Here is a 19,690-nt window from a genome sequence, read left to right as displayed (position 1 = left end):
GACTGAGTGGGTCAGTTCTCTGGTGATAGTTGAGAAAAAGAATGGTGACTTGAGGCTCTGTATAGACCCAAAAGACCTGAATAAGTGGATCAAAAGAGAACACTACAAACTACCAACTAACTCAGACATAACTAATGCTATGGCAGGCGCGCGTTTCTTTTCTAAGTTAGACGCATCATCAGGGTTCTATCAGATCGTTCTAGACGAAGACAGCTCCAAACTGTGTACCTTTAACACACCATTTGGAAGGCATTGCTTTCTCCGCTTACCGTTTGGGATATGCTCAGCTCCAGAGGTGTTCCACAAAACAGTGCAGCAGCTGTTTGATGGTATGGAGGGTGTGGGTGTGTTTATTGACGACATAGTGGTCTGGGGCACAACAAAAGAAGAACACGACGAGAGGCTACGCGGGGTGCTAGAACAAGCACGTAAAGCAGGGCTTAAACTGAACAAGTCGAAATGTGAGTTTGGGGTGACAGAGGTTACTTACCTAGGTGACAAGTTGTCCGCGGAAGGGATACAGCCTGATCCAGAGAAAATAAGGGCAATAGTAGAGATGCCAGCGCCAAAAGATAAAACAGACCTGCAAAGAGCATTAGGGTTAGTCAACTACATGGGGAAGTTCATACCAAATCTGTCTGCAAGCTCAAAGGCCCTCCGTAGTCTACTGGAAAAGCAAAACGAATGGCAGTGGGAACACGAACATGCAAATGAGTGGGAGGTGTTAAAGGCCAACCTGATCAAAGAGCCGGTGTTAAAGTACTATGATGTTGACAAACCGGTCAAAGTCTCTACTGATGCATCCAAAGAGGGTCTCGGAGCGGTGCTGCTCCAACGACACGGCACAGAATGGTTTCCCGTCGCTTACGCATCCCGAACGATGTCATCTGCAGAGCGCAACTATGCGCAAATTGAGAAAGAGACATTAGGCGCGGTTTTCGGATGTGAAAAGTTCCATGAATATATCTACGGCAGGGAAATAATACTAGAGACTGATCACAAGCCGCTTATTGCCATTTCCAGAAAGCCACTTGGAGATGCACCGCCACGCATCCAGCGTCTCATGTTACGGCTACAGAAGTACCACATGACGCTCGAGTTCACTCCAGGAAAGTACTTAATAGTGGCAGACGCTCTCAGCAGAGCGAGTTTGAGTGACACGGGCCCGAGCAGCACCGAGCAGGAGGTGCAAATCCATGTGGACTGTGTGAAGGCCCAGCTGCCTGCATCAAATGAGAAATGGGCCCAGTTCGCGCAGGAAACAGCAAGCGACAGAGAGTTGCAGGAGGTCATAGCGGCCATCCTCTCACCAGGAGATGAGGCCAGGATACTGCCAAGTCCGTATCGTCACACTAGAGATGAACTGACAGTGATCGACAGGGTACTCCTTAAAGGTAACAAAATAGTAGTTCCCGGCTCCATGAGACCAGAGATGGCTAAGTTAGCACATGAGGGCCATTTGGGAATAGAGAAAAGCAAGAGGCGGGCTCGTGAGGTACTGTTTTGGCCATACATGAACAGAGATATTGAGACTGTAGTACAGCGATGTGGGATTTGCCAACAGCATAGATATATGCAGCCTAGAGAGCCGCTTCTGCCTCATAGCAAACCAACCGAGCCATGGGAAAAAGTAGGTGCAGACTTATTTCAGCTGAAAGGGAGAGACTATTTAATCATAGTGGACTACCATTCAAACTATCCAGAGTATGCGCTGTTGTCTGATACCACAGCAAAGCAAGTGATCGCTCATTCTAAGTCTATTTTCGCAAGGCACGGTATTCCAGTGACTTTAGTAAGTGATAATGGGCCGCAGTTTAGCTGCCAGGAGTTCGCAGAGTTCGGAAAACAGTATGGATTCAAGCATGTAACCTCAAGCCCACTGTACCCGCAGTCAAATGGTCTAGCGGAAAAGGGAGTGCAAATCGTGAAACGACTGCTAAGGAAAGCAGCGGAAGCGGGTGAGGACCCGTACCTGGCAGTCCTCAACTACAGAGCATCACCGCTGGAAGGTGGCCGCTCACCAGCAGAGTTGCTGATGAACAGGAGGCTCAAGACAAAGCTGCCGTCAGCAGAGCACCTGCTCCAGCGCGCTGACCACCGCACACAGAGAGAGCACCGGTCCACACAGAGAGAGGACCGGTCCAAACGTGCCTATGACAAAAGAGCACGGCCCTTGGGACCTCTTGAACGAGAGGACCTAGTGAGAGTCAGATGCGAAGGAAGATGGGGACCGGTCGCACAGGTCCTTAAAGAGACTGCTCCAAGATCATACGAGGTACTTACCGAGAATGGCAATACAATCCGCAGGAACCGGAGACACCTGTTGAAGATTCCACGCCCAGAACCACAGCCTGCAGAGAATGGCAATGACAGGGAGACTCCGGGAGAGCAAATAGAAGGGGGGCATACTCAATCAGACACGGACAGCCCTCCTGTCGAGTCACCCTCCCCTGGGGTGGAGCGGGTTCAAAGGCCGAGTAGGTCCATTGTCAAACCTAGGAGACTTGTAGAGGAGTGCTAATAACACGCACAGAAAGGGTGGGTTTATTATTTTTATTTAATTTTTTATTGCGGACTTGGAGTTCTGTTCTCAGGGTCATTACTGTTTGTTTCTGGACTCAGGTTATTTGTGAATTGATGCTGTATGGTTCCATTACAGTTTGTTTTCAATGAAAAAAAAAAAGGAAAGAGTTAAGAGAAGTGTAATAATTGTACTGTTTAGAGTACCGTTACATTGTTTATTTGTACAAGCTGGAGAGTACATCTTGAGAATTCTAGTACGTATGCTAAGCTATAGATATAGACTTGTAATATCTGTGAACTGTTATTCTCTGAGATCAACTTCATCTTAATCCTTAGAAAAAGGGAGATGTACCGATAGTGGCCTGTAGGGGCGCTATACCAGCTACTGGATGTTGAATGTACAACGTGACGAATAAAGCAGTTTGATGAATGGCGACCAAGTGTGTGTGTGCACATTGATACACCACGTACTTTCCCGAGAGCCACACAGCGGTCAATCTTGCTGACGCGCTCGGAGACGCACTTCGGGAATGGCAACTGGAGTAGGGCTCAATTATTTGAAATTGGCGCTCTTTATTTTATTTTTTTATTTTTTTATTTTTTTTCGGTTAACCGGAAAACCCCGGTTTTAGTCTTTGACGGTTTTTCGGTTTCAATAATTGGAAACCGTCCATCCCTAACATACACACACACACACACACAGTTTGGTTACTGTCGTTTTATGATTTCCTTTGTGTGGTGTGTGTAGGAGCGGCGGTTGGCTGCGGTGGAAGAGTTGGTGAGGCTGTTGAAGCCTGGAGGAAGGGCGCTGATCTACGTGTGGGCCCTGGAACAGAAACACAACGACCAGACGTCTAAATACCTCAGAGAGCCCACAGCACACAGGCCCGGAGGCAGCTCTACAGGCCCCTGCAACCAGGAGAGAGAGTGTCCTACAGGCAACGGCAAAGACTACGACCAGGGGCAGGTCGGGAGTAAGAACCCCCCGGACAACAACTTGGACTGCAACCAGGTCCCCCCTGAGAAAGAGAGTCGGCCCAAGCTTAGGGTCCACACCAACCGCACGGCCTTCGACTCCCAAGACCTCTTGGTCCCCTGGCATCTTAAGGGGGGAGGGGGGGAGCGGGCAGGAGGAGAGACAGGACATGGTAACCAGGGGAAGGGAGTAGGCAAACAGGGTGGTCGAGGAGGCTCAAAAAAGACATCAGACCTCCCCACTGCTAATGTTCATGGCTCAGCTCCCAGCCCAGGTCCTGTATTTCATTGCTATTACCATGTCTTCCAGCAGGGGGAGCTAGAGGAGCTGTGTGGCAGGGTTAGAGGAGTGAGTGTGCAGAGTAGCTACCATGACCAAGGGCACTGGTGTGTTATACTGGAGAAGACTCCTGGAGACAGATAAACACACACACACACACAATCAAGATTTTAGTAAATGGGTTTATTAACAGAGAGTATGCTATTGTTCATTTTCGGATGAATAAAGTTGTATTGAATTGAGGGAGATTTAGTTTTTTTTTGCCTCATCAGATAAGACAATTATTCAAGACAATTATGAGACCCAAAGAAGCGATTTAACATCGCTGATTATTGTAAATAATCATGAAAAATGGGAAAAACAAAATGACCTTCAAATGAATGGGGATTCATTAAGTGCCTAGTCTGATTTCATTCATTCAAACGTTGTTGTTTAATCAAGTCTTAGAAGTGGCCGTAGGCTGTTGAATGCAACACCTCTCAATGTGGATTACCATTGTTATAATATATTAATATTAATATTAATTTGTAATATATATTACATTAACAACAAAGAGTCCCCATTAATCCCCAAATCAAAGTTTGTCAGGTGTTTTTAGACCTCTTGACTCTCTCTGTATTCCTCCACATATCCTTGCTCTAGTATGCCCTATTCTTCTCCAGTGTCTGTTATAAAGTGTGGTCTTTATGTTTCCTAACCATCCCCTGTATCAGTATTCAGGGCCGCATTTTTCCTGCCCAGGATTGTGGCTTTCTGGAGACCACCTAACATTATAAGATAACTTCTAAACTAGACTATACAAGATAACTTTTAACAGACGTGGTCAAGACAGAATGGATCTCCGGATAATGGTTTCTTGATTGCGGCTGGGGTGAGGCTATTATTCACTGTGATAATTGAAGAACAGCTCCTGGTAAATGTGGATGTGGCTTGGTCCACCGAGACCGATTTGGGCCCAGTTTCATCTCCACTTTAAGTTTACAGACAGAGCTCTCCATTAATGGTCCTATAAATAAGAATAATCTATTTATCCTCCACTTTGGATTCCGCCTTCTTGCTCTGGAAGGACAGAGGCCTTACAAACTTTTCGAACCTCTTTGAGAATAACATTTTTTGTAGTTTCGAGATGATATGCACTAAATCTAACTTGCCCCGGAGTAATCTCTTTTGTTATTTTCAGATCAGAGACTTTATGAAAACCCAATACCCCTCTTACTGAGAGGGAGGGGTGGGTGGAGGGGAGGGAGAAAAACAGAAAATAGTCATGCCTTTTTCAATGTACATGACATCTTCTATACTGGAATAAAAAATATTATAAAAAAAACACTGAGACTGTGTGTGTGTGATTTTTTAATTTTTTGGTACAAATTGATGTCATTTATCAGATCAGACCCCCGCCCCCCCCCCGCCGCCGCCAAAATATCACTCTGAACTCTGTTCAAAACTTGAGAGCCCTGAGGCGTCTAGAGTTTACAGAGATTCTCTGATGCGTACAGAGAAAGGTACAGGAGGGGTGACTTGTGTCAGTAACGCTATTTGGTTGTGCACAGGTGCCATAAAAGCAGAAGTTTCAAGTCAGATGGAAAACATTCAGAATTGAGCTCCCTTCCCTGTGTCATGTAAACAATGTCCGACACAGAACTCCAGAACTACATCACCCAACACCACCGTCCTTACGTCGTGACGCAACCAGCCTTTACTCTTCGCGCCGTTCTGCTTTCGGAACGGGTCTCGCGACCCACAGGACGTTCGAACCTTTACCTCAGAAAGAATAACGGCCGCACCAGGAGAAAAGGTTATTATACATTATTCTTTATTAAAGGCTAATATGTTATCGTTATTATTAATTAGTACAAAACAAGGGGCAATGTCCGGCTGTGTTTCACGACCGCAACAACATCTAGTTAGTCCGTTTTTCGACGGTGGACAGCACACAGCTAACTACTAGCTATTCTAGCACTTTAAGCCATAGTTACCAACGGTAAACTGCTGGTAAAAACACAAATAACGCCTAATATCAATTATAACTAGTAGTTTAGCCAGTATTAGCAGTAATAGTGAGATATCTTTTATTTAAAATGTTTTTTATTGAGCCAAAACATTGTTCACATCCATTATGTTGTATGGACGCTCATTTACATTTATACGAAAGAGATTGACGTAGGTCTTAACCCTCCGGTTGTGTTCCCGGTCAAATCTGACCGAGAGCAACTTTCATCAATCATAAATATTGTGTATTACATTTGATTGCCTCAAGGCCTTATGATATCCTCCACACTAGGCATTTGAACATATAAAATTGCTGACTAACCACTGGCATTGAATTTTGAGGTTTTAGTCAACTTTGTAACATCGGTGGTGTTCCCGGTCAAAAATGACCGCCATAGGAAATTAATGGATAACACAAGTTGTAACAAGCTACAACATTCCAGGATGTATCAGACCTGTTCAAATACCTCATATATAAAGTTTGACACATTTCAAACTAAACAATTAGGTGTTTGTTATGGGAACCCTTCTCTTTCCCGTGCTTATTTGCCCATCCGAACCAGACCTTCCAGACTAAACATTGTTTAGAGCAAGCAGAGCGAGAGTGGAAAACATCATAAGGATGACACCAGGACCAACGCGGTATGCTACATCTCGTGTGGATGACATCAAGTCCAGCTTCCAACTGTTTTTACCAGAGTCCATTGAGGAAATTGTACTGGACATGACAAACCTGGAGGGGAGGCGTGTGTTCGGGGACACATGGAGAGCACTGGACCAGGTAGACCTTCAAGCCTACATAGGTCTGTTGATTCTAGCAGGAGTATATCGGTCAAACAATGAGGCTACAAAGAGCCTGTGGGATGCGGAGTGCGGGAGGCCTATATTCCGGTCCACTATGTAATTACAGCAGTTTCATGTCCTGTCGAGAATTATCCGATTTGATAACAGAGATACAAGACCTGCCCGCTGGCGAAATGACAAACTGGCTGCCATCAGGAACGTTTGGGACAGGTGGGTGGAGCGCCTACCACTGATGTACAATCCAGGCCCTGAGGTGACAGTTGACGAGCGCCTGGTCCGTTTCAGAGGTCGCTGTCCCTTCAAGCAGTACATCCCAAGCAAACCAGGCAAGTATGGAATCAAGATCTGGGCAGCATGTGATGCCAGGAGCAGCTATGCCTGGAATATGCAGGTCTACACGGGAAAACCTGTTGATGGAAGGCCAGAAAAAAACCAGAGCATGCGTGTTGTGCTGGACATGACAGCCGGTCTCAAGGGGCATAATATCACATGTGATAACTTTTTCACCTCATATGCGCTTGGTCAGGAGCTGTTGAAACGCAAGCTCACCATGGTGGGGACAGTGAGGAAGAACAAGCCTGAACTTCCCCCTGCGCTGGTGTCAACCAGAGGGAGAGAGATACTCTCATCAAAATGTGCTTTCACTGCCACACACTGTCTTGTGTCCTATGTTCCCAAGAAGAATAAAAATGTCATCCTGATGAGCACGGTACACAAAGATGCTGCTGTCAGCACCACAGAGGACAGGAAGCCCCAGATCATCCTGGACTACAACAGCAACAAAGGAGGTGTGGACTGCCTTGATAAGGTAATGTATATTTTCATCTATCATGCATTTTATTTTACTTTTATTCGTGTGAAACAATGCATTTTTGTGTACGACAGATTCAATATTATTTCCAACCTCTTATTTATTTTTTCTTTCATTGCAGCTTACTGGCATGTACACCTGCCAGCGAATGACAGCCCGTTGGCCAGTGGCAGTGTTCCACAACATCCTGGATGTGTCTGCGTGTAACGCATATGTGGTATGGATGGCGATCGACCCAGTGTGGAATCGGGGGAAGAGTTTCAAGAGGAGACTCTTCCTGGCAGAGCTCGGGAAAGCATTAGTTACTCCTCTAACTCAAAGGCGCCAGCACCTTCCCCGCACACCAGCCTCTGCCAGTCTGGTTAGGAGTCAGCAAGCCCCAGCCGCTGCCCCAGCCGCTGCCCCCCAGCAAGGACAGGGGCGGAAAAGGCAAAGATGCAAGCTCTGTGCCCCTAGAGACAATAAAACAAGCCTTACATGCTACAAATGTGATGCCTACGTTTGCAAGGCACACTCTGACCTGATTGCAAAATGCCACTCCTGTGGGTGAACACACACACACACAGGCAGAGAGACCTTGACCCTGACCACCGTTTTGTGGTGTACCTCCTCTCTCAACCCAATCATCAAAATAGAATTATATGCACATGCAACACTACAGTAACAGCTATGATTGGGCAATGGTATAGTATATGTCCTGGCTTTCTTGCTTCTGCAAGCAAACACACACACACACACACACACACACACACACACGACTATTCATTCTGATGTTCTGTGAATTTGTTTTACAATAAATTTTCATTTTGGAATACATTTTCAGTGTCTATTCTTTCTATATTGCAGTTATTCAGGTTAACCAATAGTCTACATTGTTTATGTCTCATCAAATTTTGCACAGCATATGTTGAGATGTTGAAGAACTGATCCAATGTGTTGTTTGGCAGAGATATATAGAGTTTCAGGGTGTAACTGGCCTTCTTATTTGAAATTCTCAAAAACGGAAATGAAATATTCAATTTCTACTGTGTATTTAGTCACATTACAGTAATTTGGTCATATCTATGTTCATTTTTTTTAACATCTCACAGGTCTCAGCTTTCACCAGGTACCAAATTTATCAAATTTGACCATGTAGTTTTAAAGATATGAAGCAGTTAATCAGACTGGTGTAGTGACTACATTATGGGTTCATGTTCTCCTCTTACTGGTGGTTGTGTAGTGGGAGGGAACCAGTTCTGGCACTAGGGGCAGAGGGGAAGATTATTAACGTTGCACCTTCCTGTTTAGAGACAAGAGTTTTGGTGATCTATTTTCTGGTCCTGTACTGAGAGTACAAGTTGTTATTTTGATTAAACAGTTATCATTACGTTGCCTACGTCTTTCCTTTTTCCTCCGGCACTACACTGGTGACCCCCGACGTGGATTTTTGTTAACGTAATTGTGTACAAAAACCAGCGAGCGAACATTACAATCCTGCAAAATGTCCGGGCGAGGAAGACGTTCAAACCAGCGGCAGCCATCACCATCCCCTGTCAGGGTAACGCGTGGTGCGCACACTCCCACTCTCAAGCTACCAGAGTTCTGGGACTCAACGCCTGCTGCATGGTTTGCTATTGTAGAGGCACATTTCAACAAAAGTGACATCGATGACGACGACGACCGGTACAACCATGCTGTGGCAATGTTGGGCAGCTCCACCGCAGCTCGAGTGGTAGGTTTTTTGTCTGCTCCCCCGACGACGAACAAATATGAGCGCCTCAAGGCCCTGCTTCTAGAGACATTTGAACTGTCCACTGCGGAGAGGGTGCGGCGCCTATTTGCCATGTCGGACTTGGGTGACGAGAGGCCTTCTGCGCGCATGGAGAGGATGCTAAACCTGCTCGGTACAGAAGACCCCATGATCCTCTTCACAGAGCTGTTCATGCGCACATTGCCAGCTCAAGTTAGGATGGCGCTGGCCAACACCGCCATCATGGAGCCCCGCGCCCTGGCCAGGGAGGCGGACCGGTTCGTCTTGGCCATGCCTCAACGGTCCCCCGACCTGCTCGCTCCCGCGGCCGCCCCGCCACCCGACCGTCGCAGGAGAGCGAAGGATGACGCCAGACCTTCTGGCCAGCAGGGTAACGCTGCGGGCCATTGTTTCTACCACGCCACTTTTGGCGCCAAGGCCAAACGGTGCCGCTCACCCTGCACCTTCGGACCGACGGGAAACGGCGGGGCCGGCACTCAGTAGTGGCCCTGAGCGCTGGCGTCACCAACAGGCTGCTCTTCATACAAGACACCGCCTCTGGTCGCAGTTTCCTTTGTGACACAGGTGCCCAGTGGAGCATCATTCCGGCAGAGAGATCGGATGTGGCGAAGGAGGAGCGTGGTCCGCAGTTGGCAGGCGCGGACGGCACACCTATCTGCTCTTATGGCACTAGGGCGGTGGACGTGTGCTTCGGAGGGCAATGCTTTTCGTGGGATTTTGTCATAGCGGCTGTCACATTTCCCCTCCTTGGTGCGGATTTTCTGTGCGCCCACAACCTGTTGGTGGACGTGGGGAACAGGCGCCTGGTCAACTCACAGACTTTCGCTTCCTTCGCCTGTACGCAGGGGGAGGCGGTCTACAGCGGGTGGTCCAATACGCTCGCCGAAAGTGACCAGTACCTTCGGCTGCTCACCGAATTCCCCGACCTTACCAAGCCCACCTTCTCCGCGCCCACGGTGAAACACGGAGTGGAGCACCACATCGAGACCGAGGGGCCTCCCCTCCACGCCAGGGCCAGGCGCCTCAACCCGGAGAAGCTGGCCATCGCCAGGGCGGAGTTTGCGCATATGGAGCAGGTGGGCATCGTTCGGCGCTCGAGCAGCCCCTGGGCGTCTCCCCTGCACATCGTCCCTAAGTCAGACGGCGGGTGGCGCCCATGTGGGGACTACCGCCGCCTCAACGACGCGTCCAAGCCTGACCGCTACCCGGTCCCACATGTCCAGGACTTTTCAGCGAACCTGGCAGGCAAACGCTTCTTCTCCAAAGTGGACCTGGTACGGGGGTACCATCAGGTGCCGGTGCACCCCGAGGACGTCCCTAAGACGGCCGTAATCACGCCATTTGGACTCTTCGAGTTTCTGCGGATGCCGTTCGGCCTGAAGAACGCGGCGCAGACCTTCCAACGCCTCATGCACTCGGTGCTCCGGGACCTACCATTCCTCTTCGTCTACTTGGATGACATCCTCGTCGCAAGCACCACGGAGGAGGAGCACCTGTCCCACCTCCGGGCCCTTTTCACACGGCTCAGCCAACATGGGCTGATTGTCAATCCGGCGAAGTGTGAGTTCGGACGGAACACCATCGACTTTCTCGGGCACCGGGTCTCCGCAGAGGGGGTGACCCCCCTCCCCTCGAAGGTGGAAGCTGTCGCTGCTTTCCCGCGCCCCAGCACAATCAGCGAGCTCAAGGGGTTCATCGGGATGGTAACCTTCTACTATCGCTTCCTCCACCACATCGCTCACATCCTGCGGCCTCTGTACGATGCCCAGAAGGGCAAGACTCTGAAGCAGCCGGTGGACTGGACGGCGGAGCGTGTCAAAGCCTTTCAGGACACCAAGGCGGCCCTGGCCCGCGCTGCCATGTTGGCCCACCCCTCGCCCTCGGCACCCACTGCTCTCACCACGGACGCCTCTGACTTTGCTGTGGGAGCGGTGTACGAACAGTGGGTTGGGGACGCCTGGCAGCCTCTTGCATTCTTCAGCCGCCAGCTGTCTCCCAGAGAGCAAAGGTACAGCACATTCGACAGGGAGCTCCTCGGGCTGTGGCTTGCTGTCAGACACTTCCGTTTTTTACTTGAGGGCCGCGAGTTTACGGCCTACGTGGACCACAAGCCACTCACGCACGCCATGTCCAAGGTGGCGGAGCCGTGGTCCGACCGCCAACAGCGCCAGCTCGCCTACATATCCGAGTTCACCACAGACATCCAGCACGTTGCTGGGAAGTCCAACCAGGTCGCGGATTGTCTCTCCAGGGCGGTGGTTGGTGCGGTCCAACTGGGTTTGGACTACGCGCGCATGGCTGCAGACCAGGCCGCCGACCCCGCCGTCCAGGCTCTCAAGTTGTCGGACACAGGACTGCGCCTAGAAGAGGTGGTTTTCGGTGACGCAGGGGCCACGCTCCTGTGCGACGTCTCCATGGGTCAGCCACGACCGGTGGTCCCCGCCAACTGGAGGCGCCCCGCCTTCGAGGCGATACACGGCTTGTCTCACCCTGGTAGGAAACCGTCCTCACGGCTGGTGTCAGAGAAATTCGTCTGGCATGGGCTCAAGAGGGATGTGAGGGCCTGGGTAGACACGTGCATCGCCTGCCAGCGCGCCAAGGTGCATCGACACGTCAAGGCCCCCCTGGAGCAGTTCTCTGTGCCTGAGCGGAGGTTCGATCATGTAAACGTGGACCTGGTAGGGCCGCTGCCCCCCTCGCACGGATACACCTATCTCTTTACCATGGTGGACAGGACGACTCGCTGGCCGGAGGCAGTTCCGCTCTCCTCAACGACAGCCCCCGACCTGGCCCGGGCGTTCATCGCGGTGTGGGTCTCCCGCTACGGCACCCCTGCTGATCTCTCCTCTGACCGTGGCTCACAGTTTACTTCAGAGCTGTGGGCAGCGGTGGCGGAGAATCTGGGGGTCAAGCTCCACCGCACGACCGCCTATCACCCGCAGGCGAACGGGCTCTGTGAGCGTTTCCATCGATCCATGAAGGCCGCCCTTCGAGCCAGCCTCACGGACAGCGACTGGCTTGACAAGCTGCCGTGGGTCATGCTGGGGCTCAGGACAGCGCCTAAGGAGGACCTCCAGTCGTCGTCCGCTGAGCTGGTGTTTGGACAGCCGCTGCGGGTCCCCGGTGACTTCATTCCCAAGTCAACGGAGCCCTGGTCCGCCGCCGCTCAGCGCGCCTCCCTGCTGGACAGCGCCAGGACCTTCGTCCCGGTCCCGACTACGCAGCATGGTGTCCCTACTTCGAGGGTGCCCCCGGAGCTGCACTCAGCGAGGTTCGTTTTCATTCGTCATGATGGCCACAGGACTCCACTACGTCCTCCTTATGACGGGCCTTTCCGTGTCATCGAGGCCGGAGCCAAGAACTTCATGGTTGACATGGGGGGTAGGCCTGAGTGTGTGTCCGTTGATCGCCTCAAACCGGCCCACTTGGACCTTGAACTGCCCCTGGACTTGGCCCTGCCACCGCGCAGAGGCCGGCCTCCAGTCCTACCTCCCCTGCCGCGCCCTGGACATTCCCCCCTCCGACCCCGACAACCCCCCGCAGCTCGCGAGCCCCCGGTCGTCACTGCCCCCCGTCCTTCCCTGCAGGAGGACGTGGTGGGCGATGTCACACCTCCTCCCGCACCTCCTGACTTTACCTACGATCGTAGGGGCCGGGCCATACGCCCTCCTCGCCGTGAGGATTTCCAATATTGAGGTGAACACTGGGGGGGCTGGTGTAGTGACTACATTATGGGTTCATGTTCTCCTCTTACTGTTGGTTGTGTAGTGGGAGGGAACCAGTTCTGGCACTAGGGGCAGAGGGGAAGATTATTAACGTTGCACCTTCCTGTTTAGAGACAAGAGTTTTGGTGATCTATTTTCTGGTCCTGTACTGAGAGTACAAGTTGTTATTTTGATTAAACAGTTATCATTATGTTGCCTACGTCTTTCCTTTTTCCTCCGGCACTACACTGGTCTAATTAGACCGGGAACACCAAGGATGGGGGGGGCAAACATGAACACAACCGGAGGGTTAAGACGACTTAAGACATCTTGACAGACAAATATTTTGGTTAATTAAGACATCTTAAGACATCTCAAGACCAGGTGATGGCTGGGTATTACATTGCAACGTAAATGGACGACCGCAGCCACGGATATTTGGTAAACAGCTAAAATAACAACAATTCTGTCTGTGTCAGAACTCACAGAACTCCAGAACTACATCACCCAACACCACCGTCCTTACGTCGTGACGCAACCAGCGTCGTGACGCAACCAGCCGTTCTTGTTTAGGCAAGTTTGTTTCGATATCCGGTTGTTCTCAATCGGACAAGAATAGGTTTCATGTGGTAAGAGTTCCCCAATCTTTCATGCCAAAGGTTGGAGTTCTTTTCGTATGAGCTATGTCATGTCGAAGCAGAGAGAATAGGATATAGGGGGATATAGTCAATGACTTGTTGTTGTTTACCTCAGGAAAGTCAGTTAGCACAATTTAGGTTAGCATTAGCCTAGCACGGGGTAGGACAGGGCTGGCCAGACCACCGACGGGTTAAGACTTACAAGTGGAACAAACATGGACAGCCAACGTGTACTACGCTGCCAGTGAACACATCCAGGTAAACGTCCTTCCACCCTCACCGTGCTCAGGCTGTGTGTTTTCTACATTTAGAAGATTTGCTGACATGTTTGTTCGGTCGTGTTTTTGCATCGCAATTATCTTTTCTTTTAGCTACTACATCTGTCTGTTTTGAGTTGTGTTGTTGTCGTGTGGGGCGAGTGATAAGCCAGCCAGCTGGTGGGGGGTTCCCATCAACGTCACTAAAGGAAACTCCAGGGTTATTTTTGAGAAGTTTCACGAGATCCATACAAAAATAAGCCTGGATTTTCCTTTAGCGACGTTGATGGAACAGCCCCAAGTCACTGAGCTCGGTCTGGGTTGTTTTCTTACCTAGCTAGCTTTATCCAGGATCGACAGCTTGAAAGTAGACAATCTGCGTGGTTGAAAAGTAGTTAAACACAGCAGGTGAAATCAGTTACCCGCCTAACGTTCGCCTCATGTGACCACATTATCAAAGCCTAAGTTAGTTAGCTATTTGGGTTCACTTTTAAATTGCACGCACGCACGCAGTCCTAGATACAACAATAACTCAATAACTCAATCCCGCAGTAAGTTAACTTCTTATCAGACGACCTAGTGTACACCAATACTCGTTAATATCTTACTTCAGATTCATTTATTTATTCAAGGGACAGTGCATATTAATAAAACAAAAATAAATTGTAAATACGCCAGAGTTAGCCCGAAAGCTAGTTTTCATCCGCAGTCCCTATGCCATGATGTTGTATACGGCTCCCTGGAGGAAAAAAGTACATTTAAAAGATAAAATATAGGTAGACCTAGGCACAAAAAAGTAGACAGGACAAGCATTTAGCTTAAGGGCATAACATAGGGGGTTAAAAGAGCATACATTAATCTTAGGCGGTTAAAAGGAGGGTACATTAATCATAGGCGGTTAAAGGGAGGGTACATATTCGGTAAGCAGACTAAAAGCAAGCAACATATACGCACGGTAAGCAGACTAAAAACAAGCACACAGACTGTACAGGTAAGACATGTTAGGCGGTACACATGACATCCAGGTATAGGACAGGACATTTCAATGTTGGCAGGTGTGTGTGTTGATCATCCACTGTTTTAGGTGCTTTCTAAATGATTTAAAGGTGCCTAATTCTTTAAGGTGCCCTGGAATCAGGTTCCATTCCACGTGCCCCTCTAACTGACCAGGCAGACTGACTAAAGGCACTCCTCCTAAATAGGATGGTGCAGTCCCCTCTGGTGACACCCCTTGTGGTGCGTGCTGTACTTCCTGGTCGTGAGATGAAGGTGTTAAGTGATGGTGGGGCTAAATTGTGGATAGTTTTATAGACAAGGCAGAGGTTTGTGTAGGTTTTCAGATTGTCCCAGCTTAGAATGTTGTGTTTCTTCAGTATTGTGCAGTGGTGAAAGTGTCTTGGCTTCTTGTCTAGTGTTTTGATTGTTTGTTTGTATAGTGACTCGAGTGCTTTGCAGGTTGTGGGATTTACTTGTGACCAGCTTGTTATGCAGTAGTTGATGTGTGTGAAGATCATGGCGTGGACATACATGGTAGCTGCCTCTGTTGACATGTAGTCCCTTATAAAGCGGAAGTTGGACAGATTGAACTTGACAATTTTACAGACCTTTTTGATATGTGCCTTAAAAGTGAGGTTGGAATCTAACAGCACCCCAAGATATTTGAACTCGTTCACAACTTGTAGTCTTTCTTCTTTACTGTGTGAACACTGTGTCAACACATTACTTGCTGACAAGGTCCAGATTTGAATTCAGAACACTGTTGAACACTCGCATTCAGCAGTGCAAACAACACATTGCACATACATGCTATTTAGAACATGAGGTCAGGGTAACACAGCATTCTACACAGAGAGAGAGAGAGGGGGGGGTGATAGTGATGGTGGTGATGATGATGATGATGATGATGATGATGATTTTAGCTGAGAGTAGTGTTCAATGTTTGTAAGCAGAGAAGTGTGTGTGTGTGTGTGTGTAGGTGAGAGCTGCGAGAGGTCTCGTTACAGCCCCGCCCCCAACAGCCCCCCGGGGACCCCCACGCCGTCCCCTCCACCTCCAGGGACGACACGTCAGCAGGTCAGCTGCCTGCACCACACTCTCTGGGCCCACCTGCTCTAGCCTGCCGTAGTCAAACAGGTCCTCACTCACCTGGCGGGGGGGGGGCGCACACACACACACACACACACAGACATAGACACAGACACAGACACACACACACAGACACAGACACAGGAGAATCAAAGTCTCTGAAACTACTGCCCTCAGGTGAATGCAGAAAAAAACAGTGGTTCTCCCTCCCTCCCAGACACACACACCTGTGTCTGTGTGTCGTTGGTCTGCAGGAGGATGCTGTTCTGCGCGGCCGCTGCGCTCTCCTTCAGCGGGTACGCCGGGTTCTCCAACAGCATGTTACATATACTGGCAAAGAACAGAGGGGCCACGTAGCACCACCAATATATATTATTGAATATAAGACAGGGTTTTTTCCCCGGAAAAAAGTCTGAAAAAGTTGCATCGTCTTATATTCGCGCCCTAGACTTTTACACGTCAATATTAATTCACAACAACGTATGGCGCCAAAAGACTGTTCCCCACGCGAGCCACCGAGTTTTAATCTGCTGCTCCTACGCAGAGGTCAAAGGGCAGCTCCTGACCCGGATGTAGCCAGCGGTGCTGTTGGTGGAACCTAGAGGGTTATATGTTCCTGTGTGTGAAATATGCAATAAAAAAACCCAACCCTTTCTCTCTCTCTCTCTCTCTCTCTCTCTCTCTCTCTCTCTCTCTCTCTCTCTCTCTCTCTCTCTCTCTCTCTCTCTCTCTCTCTCTCTCTCTCTCTCTCTCTCTCTCACTCTCTCATACTCTTATCTCTCTATCACCTTATTTTCTATCTCCCCTTTCTTCCTTTTCTCTCTCTCTCACACTCTCTCTCTTCTATATCTTTTCCCCCTTCTCGCTCTTGTCCATCTGTGTCAACCCTTCTCTCTCTCTCTCTGTCAGTAATGAACAGAATTGTTGGCTGAAGGTTGGGAAACGGTTCCTTTTGTGTTTTCTTTTTCCAGACCACCATGAATGAGCAAGATCTTTAACAGTCATTAAACATCCATAGAAATGAATGAAATTGAACTAAATGTTGACTAAATGCTGTGGAAGCGTTGGGATGCTATGTAGGTTGAAGATGACTGTTTGCAGTATCAGTACAATCTACGATCTTTAGGTTCTCAGTAGGGATGTCCCGATCCGATACTGAGATCGGATATCGACCCGATATTGGTCCTGAATGCTGGATCGGAGATCGGACCAGAAAAAAAAAAGGCTCCGATCCGCGTGCCCGATCCGCGTCTGTGTTACGTCTGTGTTTACGACAGTTTGGGCTTTACGACATGTGCCGTATTACGTTTTGTGTTACACTCGTGTTTGATTAAATGGAGTTGCCAGCTCCGACTACAAGCTCTGAGTTCGACTCCGTTATTGAACATAACATTGGCGAGATGCGAGAGAAACTCCCCCCAGACAGCAAAATTGCAAAAGCAATAACGGAGAAATTGGTTCGGTTTATTGTGCTCGACGACCAACCACTTTCGGTGGTAGAGAATGTGGGGTTTCGGAGTTTAATTGAACACCTAGAGCCGCGTTATACTTTGCCCAGTCGGCATTATATAACCGAAAATGCCATCCCGAAAATGCACAATGAAGTGTGTGAGTTCCTCGCCAAAGTATTGGAGAATGTCGATGCTATTAGCTTCACAACGGACATTTGGAGCTCAGACGTGTGTCCAATGTCGTTGTTGAGTCTCACAGCACACTGGATAGACTCTGATTTTACTTTCAAGAAAGCGGTGCTGCATGCCCGTGAGTTCCGTGGCTCACACACTGGGGATTCCATTAAGGCAGCCATGGAGGAGATGCTGCTCGAATGGAAAATTAACAAAAGCAAAGTCCATGTCGTTTTAAGAGAGGTGGTCACTGAGTACTGCAGAGTACTATTTTTGTTGCTTTAATAAAGGCTGGCAGTCTTTAATTTAACTGTTGTTGGTGTGGACTATATACTGGGGAGGTATTTGAATGAATGAATGAATGAATGGTCTTTATTGTCATTGCTACAGTACAGGTACCAAACAACGAAATTTAGGAGGGGTGGCTCCCCTGGTGTTAGGAAAAAAAAAAAAAATATATATATATTCAGGGGTCAAAAAATTTATACAAATATCGGATCGGTATCGGTATCGCCGATACCCGAAGCCCAGGTATCGGTATCGGTATCGGTAGTGAAAAAGTGGGATCGGGACATCCCTAGTTCTCAGTTCATTGTGTAATGGATGCAAGAGTATTGCAGGGCTCTCAAGTCTCACGCATCATATCACGCATCTCATAATTTCCGCGCGAGTTTCTCGTTACCACGATAACTCGCACTGAGAGAGAGCCTGACTGAGGTAACTGACTCACTCACGATACTGTGAGCTTTGAGATGCAGTAGCGGAGTAGTAGCCTATACTGGAACCAGAGGCAGGCAAACCTCTTCTTCCACAGGAAACACTGCATAATACTTTTAACAATAACAATACCCATAATAATTTGGAATATTTTTAGTTTTTCCTTTCCCACCCCTGGCACAACCTCTCCATTGTGAAAACATTTGGCCTACTAGGCTATTTCGGAAATACTGACCACTTCTGTCTGCAGAGATAGGCTATTCTGTCACTATACAATGTTGTTATCTATATATAACACTATACAATGTTGTTATATATATATAACACTATATAATGTTGGCGGAACTTGTTATCAGTTTATGTCCGTGTCGCCTGGTCTGGACGAGCACACGGAGGTACTGATGGCGCTTCTCCACTATGGAAGGCCATCAACGCAAATAACGTCTAGAAATCCCGTGTCCACACGTAGCGCCATTGTAGTAGATTTTGGCACACATGCACACATAAACCGTATAAACTCTATAGTTTGCCTTTTGCTATAAGGACCCTCCTGACTATGGGGGCTAGGGGAGGGGAGGGGAGGGTTTACGACCCTTTGTTAAAGCCATGTGGTCATCTCAAAATGGCTTCTTGTGTTCTGAGCCCTACCCCCTGACCTATAACCTGAAGTGACATCATGTGACCTATAGCCTGAAATGACATCATATGACCTATAACCTAATGACATCATGTGGATCATCCTAGTTTTCGCACCTTGGGCTTTTCTACAGTAAAGGTGATGGGATATTATTTGAAACTGTATTTACACATCATTGTTTACAAACAGGGGAGTGGAGCCAGGGGGTGAGGCTCTCCTCACCTCAGCCAGCCCCTCACCACCAGCAACACCTGCTCTTGTAACTGTTCCTTTGTTTGATAAATAGTCTGAGAACTCAGAGGTTGTACTCGTGATCTGTTCCAAACAAGTTAACAAGGTAACAAGGTAACAACACCATAAAGGAAATAAAGTGAACCTGGTTTGTCTTGATTCGCAAGGCGAACATGTCATCATTGTGTAACGTCCTGTCTGATAACATGTCATCAAATTGCTCCAGACTGCTTGTTATCCCGGATGACATTGGCTGACTGCCAGTTAGGACAGAATGCTTCAGAGCATAACAATCATATTATTATGACGTCATATTGTTTGTTATATTTAAATATATGGGTTAGGCAGGGTTAGAGAGGTTTTAGGTTTTATTTCATTTCTAACATTCCACCATGCCAGTTATCCGGTATGACATGTTCTGAGTAAAGAGTCTAATAGCTCTTGACCTTTGTAAAGGCCGATTTAAGCTTCTGCGTCGAATTTATGCACGTCTACGCCGTAGCCTACGTAAGGGGTCTCCAAGTTTATAGTTCTACGTTCTAGTTCTACGTTCTACGCGGACCGCGTAGTCGGTGTACTCATAGCGGCATAGAAAAATATGCTTTTCTTATTCTATCTCGTTAACGGTACATGACTAAGACTCCATTCAAAGTTCAGTGTG

General features: G+C 48.5%; 1 pseudogene across 1 annotated transcript in view; it reads left to right on the top strand.

Annotated features, from left to right (window-relative positions):
* Window positions 1-3,922, top strand: part of LOC308169013 (tRNA (carboxymethyluridine(34)-5-O)-methyltransferase alkbh8-like) — a 64,658-nt pseudogene extending 60,736 nt beyond the window's left edge. The window contains exon 11 of the transcript in view: window positions 3,272-3,922. The product of the transcript in view is annotated as a tRNA (carboxymethyluridine(34)-5-O)-methyltransferase alkbh8-like (transcript). The remainder of the gene's footprint in view (window positions 1-3,271) is intronic.
* Window positions 3,923-19,690: the final 15,768 nt, after the last annotated feature.

Source organism: Nansenia antarctica (genome assembly GCF_963989245.1).
Source record: "Nansenia antarctica genome assembly, chromosome: 12".
NCBI lineage: Eukaryota > Metazoa > Chordata > Actinopteri > Argentiniformes > Microstomatidae > Nansenia > Nansenia antarctica.
This window is presented reverse-complemented; position numbering and strand designations above follow the sequence as displayed.